This window comes from Tachypleus tridentatus, chromosome 13, assembly GCF_004210375.1.
Source record: "Tachypleus tridentatus isolate NWPU-2018 chromosome 13, ASM421037v1, whole genome shotgun sequence".
NCBI lineage: Eukaryota > Metazoa > Arthropoda > Merostomata > Xiphosura > Limulidae > Tachypleus > Tachypleus tridentatus.
The window spans coordinates 7,384,977-7,390,976 of NC_134837.1; the positions used below are offsets into that span (position 1 = coordinate 7,384,977).

General features: G+C 32.2%; 1 pseudogene across 1 annotated transcript in view; it reads right to left on the minus strand.

The window, feature by feature from the left end:
- Positions 1 to 6,000, minus strand: part of LOC143240412 (uncharacterized) — a 50,145-nt pseudogene that overhangs the window by 20,194 nt on the left and 23,951 nt on the right. Inside the window, exons 13-14 of the transcript XR_013021753.1 lie at positions 5,369 to 5,441; positions 4,746 to 4,826 (exon numbers count right to left, since the gene is read on the minus strand). The product of XR_013021753.1 is annotated as an uncharacterized LOC143240412 (transcript). The remainder of the gene's footprint in view (positions 1 to 4,745; positions 4,827 to 5,368; positions 5,442 to 6,000) is intronic.

Consider the following 6,000-nt stretch of genomic DNA (forward strand, 5'->3'; position numbering starts at 1 on the left):
ACTCTCTGCTCTACTGACAATTCTCTACGTTTTTTAGACTGTGGCATAAAAACAAAACTTAATATATAGTGTTAAACACTGCTTTTACCAAGGTTTATTTGTGGAGGGCCACTAAAATAATTTCTTCTAGCATATACCAGTACCATAAGCAAGCTTCTTTCTATACAGTTAGGACCCGAAGTTGGATCAGTATGTTCATTCGATCAGAACCCTTATACTATGCCCTTCGTCCAAATATATGGGAATTGTAAAGAATGATAACTATTCTCATCCTGGCTTATTCAGTTTTCAACAGGGGTCAGTGAAGTATTACCATAGTGTTGAAATATAAATTCTACGACGACATGGAAGAATTAGCCACAGAAAATGGAAAGTAAGAGAATATTTTATCGTGTCCTAACACATTAATGTATAAATCTAGAAATAAACTGAAGTTTAGGCATTTAGTGAAAATAAATAATATTTCAGTGTGGAAAATAGCTTCAGTTCAATGCGTTAAAAACGTTTCTGTATGGGCGTTTCGGTTGTGTACTCATGTTACCAACCTTATTAATATTTAATAAATTATGTCTACAATTATTACCACACAAAGAATAATTTTCACCACTTGAGTCGAAAGACAGATATGTAATACAAACAGAACTATCCATGAATTTCTTGATGGGAAAATCGATGTTACCATGGCAATGAGTAAATAAACTTACAACAGACATTAAAGTAAGTAGATCAGTTTGTTAGAAAAGAAAACACGATTAAAACTTGAAGTTGTCTACTCGTATAGTGAATATTAAGAAACTGTCTCTAACACGGTACTTGTTCGTTGTCTTGTTATCACACTCACAAATGAATGGTTGCTCTACACATTGATAAATCCAAACAGAGGTCCAGAGCCATTACCGATATTTATTTCTCAGTTGTTACCTTTAAGGAAGTCTGGTTACGTGTAACCACAACTGCTGTCCAACGTTCGACTAGAAAATAATCTGATGAGGTTAATTAAACTCCAAAATCTTTGGATATCGACTTAACAGAAACCAGGAGACGTTAGCTATACAGAAGTCTGATAAAGTTAGCTACACAGAAGTCTGATAAAGTTAGCTATAACGTCTGTTCAGTTACAGACTACAAGAAGTCTGGTAAAGTTAGTTATAACGTCTGTTCAGTTACAGACTACAAGAACAATGGTGAAGTTAGCTATAACGTCTGTTCAGTTACAGACAATAAGAAGTCTGGTAAAGTTAGCTATAACGTCTGTTCAGTTACAGACTACAAGAAGTCTGGTAAAGTTAGCTATAACGTCTCTTCAGTTACAGACTACAAGAAGTCTGGTGAAGTTAGCTATAACGTCTGTTTAGTTACAGACTACAAGAAGTCTGGTAAAAGTTAGCTATAACGTCTGTTTAGTTACAGACTACAAGAAGTCTGGTAAAATTAGCTATACCCATTGTTTAGTTAGTGATTACACAGAAGTCTGATAAAGTTAGATATACCCATTGTTTGGTTAGTGATTACACAGAAGTCTGATAAAGTCAGCTATATCCATTGTTTGGTTAGTGACTACACATAAGTCTGATAAAGTCAGCTATATCCATTGTTTGGTTAGTGACTACACATAAGTCTGATAAAGTTAGCTATATCCATTGTTTGGTTAGTGATTACACAGAAGTCTGATAAAGTTAACTATACCCATTGTTTAGTTAGTGATTACACATAGGTCTGATAAAGTTAGCTATATCCATTGTTTGGTTAGTGATTACACAGAAGTCTGATAAAGTTAGCTATATCCATTGTTTGGTTAGTGATTAGACAGAAGTCTGATAAAGTTAGATATACCCATTGTTTACTTTGTGACTACACATAAGTCTGATAAAGTTAGCTATATCCATTGTTTGGTTAGTGATTACACAGAAGTCTGATAAAGTTAACTATACCCATTGTTTAGTTAGTGATTACACAGAAGTCTGAAAAAGTTAGCTATACCCATTGTTTAGTTAGTGATTACACAGAAGTCTGAAAAAGTTAGCTATACCCATTGTTTGGTTAGTGATTACACAGAAGTCTGATAAAGTTAGCTATATCCATTGTTTGGTTAGTGATTACACAGAAGTCTGATAAAGTTAGCTATACCCATTGTTTAGTTAGTGATTACACAGAAGTCTGATAAAGTTAGCTATACCCATTGTTTAGTTAGTGACTACACAGATGTTTGGTAAAGTTAGCTATAACGTCTGTTCAGTTACAGACTACAAGAAGTCTGGTAAAGTTAGCTATAACGTCTGTTCAGTTACAGACTACAAGAAGTCTGGTAAAGTTAGCTACATCCTTTGTTCAGTTAGTGATTATACAGAAGTCTGGTAAAGTTAGCTGTATCCTTTGTTCAGTTAGTGACTACACAGAAGTCTGGTAAAGTTAGCTGTATCCTTTGTTCAGCTAGCGACTACACAGAAGTCTGGTGAAGTTAGCTGTATTTTTTGTTTAGCTAGTGACTATACAGAAGTCTGGTAAAGTTAGCTGTATCCTTTGTTCAGCTAGCGACTACACAAAAAGTCTGGTAAAGTTAGCTATACCCATTGTTTGGTTAGTGATTACACAGAAGTCTGATAAAGTTTGCTATTCCCATTGTTTGGTTAGTGATTACACAGAAGTCTGATAAAGTTAGCTATACCCATTGTTTGGTTAGTGATTACACAGAAGTCTGATAAAGTTAGCTATACTCATTGTTTGGTTAGTGATTACACAGAAGTCTGATAAAATTAGCTGTACCCATTGTTTGGTTAGTGATTACACAGAAGTCTGATAAAGTTAGCTATATCCATTGTTTGGTTAGTGATTACAGAAGTCTGATAAAGTTAGCTATACCCATTGTTTTGTTAGTGATTACACAGAAGTCTGATAAAGTTAGCTATACCCATTGTTTAGTTAGTGATTACCCAGTAGTCTGATAAAGCTAGCTATACCCATTGTTTGGTTAGTGATTACACAGAAGTCTGTTAAAGTTAGCTATACCCATTGTTTGGTTAGTGATTACACAGAAGTCTGATAAAGTTTGCTATTCCCATTGTTTGGTTAGTGATTACACAGAAGTCTGATAAAGTTAGCTATACCCATTGTTTGGTTAGTGATTACACAGAAGTCTGATAAAGTTTGCTATTCCCATTGTTTGGTTAGTGATTACACAGAAGTCTGATAAAGTTAGCTATACCCATTGTTTGGTTAGTGATTACACAGAAGTCTGATAAAGTTAGCTATACTCATTGTTTGGTTAGTGATTACACAGAAGTCTGATAAAATTAGCTATACCCATTGTTTGGTTAGTGATTACACAGAAGTCTGATAAAGTTAGCTATATCCATTGTTTGGTTAGTGATTACACAGAAGTCTGATAAAGTTAGTTATACCCATTGTTTAGTTAGTGATTACCCAGTAGTCTGATAAAGTTAGCTATACCCATTGTTTGGTTAGTGATTACACAGAAGTCTGTTAAAGTTAGCTACATTTTTTGTCAGTTAGTGTTTACACAGTCTGAGTAAAGTTAAGTATATCCATTGTTTAGTTAGTGACTATACAGAAGTTTGGTAGAATTAGCTGTATCGTTTGTTCAGTTAGTGACGACACAGGAGTCTGGTACAGTTAACTAGATCCATTGCTTAGTTAGTGACTACACAGAAGTCTGATAAAGTTAACTATATCCATTGTTTAGTTATTGATTACACAGAGGTTTGGTAAAGTTAGCTCTATCCATTGTTTACTTAGTGACTACACAGAAGTCTCCTAAAGTTAGCTATAACGTCTGTCCAGTTACCGACTACAAGAAGTCTGGTAAAGTTAGCTGTATCCTTTGTCAGTTAGTGGCTACACAGAAGTCTGGTAAAGTTAGCTGTATCCTTTGTTCAGTTAGTGACTACACAGAATTCTGGTAAAGTTAGCTGTATCCTTTGTTCAGCTAGTGACCACAGAAGTCTGGTGAAGTTAGCTGTATCCTTTGTTTAGTTAGTGACTATACAGAAGTCTGGTGAAGTTAGCTGTATCCTTTGTTTAGTTAGTGACTATACAGAAGTCTGGTAAAGTTAGCTGTATCCTTTGTTCAGTTAGTGACTACACAGAAGTCTGGTAAAAGTTAGCTGTATCCTTTGTTTAGTTAGTGCTTACATATAAAACTATGGTAGGTGATATGACAGTAACAAAATTGTCGTAGTCTGCTACTTCTGTACATACGTGATATGATAGTTATATAAATGTGTAGAATTATTTCAATTACTTGTACTCATGGGTCAGACCCTTAAGTATATACATTTGTTAGAACTCTAAGCAACGTTCATAGATTTTATTTCTTTCTAGAAATCTGTGGGCTTAATGAGACAATAAGTATTTTACCCATAAACAGTTGTTATTACGCCTCAGGAGTTACCGAATTTAAGCAGTTTAACTATTTTCGCAGTAACAGCTGTACAATGAAGTTACTATCAGGTCAGAACAGGAACCTGTAGGTAACCAGATACGATCGAATATAATTGAATGATATATAAATATAAATACAAAAGACAAAATATGTTAGTTTTAAAATGCAGTTATCAAATACTAATGCCTGAAAAGTACTGACAATTTTATCCAATCTGGCTCTCAATCTAACATTGAAACGAATTATTTTAACGTGAAAATCATTCTAGAAGGTTCCAATTTATTCATAAAATGGAAAATTTTGTATAAGGGTTATGTAAGCATTACTGAAAGTAAAGGTTACTAACTTTTTTATCCACTTTGTGGGCCAAATGACCCGCTCCTTTGTACAATTCGTCCGGAAAAATTGGCCTTATTCAGAGCGCTACCTACGAGGGAAATTAATGAAGTGACGAGAAATTATGAAATATATATATATTTTAGAGCAAAACATAAGGTGAATAGTATCGGATATATATTTCTTATTTGAATAATTTTAAATATTGTTATTACAATATAATACAATTCAATGAAAATTATATTATAAATACAATGCATTAAAATGTTAATTTATCTAAGACATTTTAGCCCACATTTAACAAAAAAAAATCATTTATTAATTTAAAATATTCTAAAGAAAAAATTTCTTACCTTAAATTTACTTGCAATGTTTTCAATTTTACCGTTAAAGGTAAATTATTAGATATTTTTGGTATAACAAAATTGTTTATGTATAATATCCATGTATGTATTAAAATACTATGCATTCTAACAGAACAGGTAAATCTGCCAAAGAATCATCCATTACGCACCTAAGTTGCCATTAACGGCCGTAAGTGGTCTCGTTAATCAAAATAAACTATATTAGGATATAAGCATATATTTATTTCTTCCCTCCCCCACTGGCGCAGCATTAAGTCTTCGTACTTACAGCTACAAACCGGGTTTCGATGACTGTGAAGGACAGAGAACATAGGTAGCTCAATGTGTAGTTTTGTGCTTGACTATAAACATACTTTTCATATTTGTAAATAATAAGTTTTATTCTTTATTAATAACAACAATCAATATATCAGTAACTACCTTATAGATAACATATTTAGTAAAGTGTATCATTTATAAATTGTTTTGTTTTAAAATTATATATTATATTTGTATAATATTATTACATAATGAAACAATTAACCTTAATGTAGTCGGATCATATCAAATATTATACCGAATTACTAAAAGTATCAATGAGAAATGAAGAATTCTTAACGACTGGGAGTTTACAAGTTAAAAAGTATTTATTAATAGATTTAAAGTTTTAGTTTTGTCAAATTCTTAATATATTGTTTTAAACTAAAAGTCTTCATCAATTTTTATGCCTAAATATTTAATAACATCAATTTTCAATTTCCAGAAATTTTCAATTATTAATATTATTTATACAACCATTACTATGAATGTATAGCAACTTGAAATCAATCTCATTTAAAATAGTTTTATGTTTTAATCAAAACAAGTATTTTGTTTTATTATTATTATTAAGATTAATGCTCCATCATTAGCAAACATAGT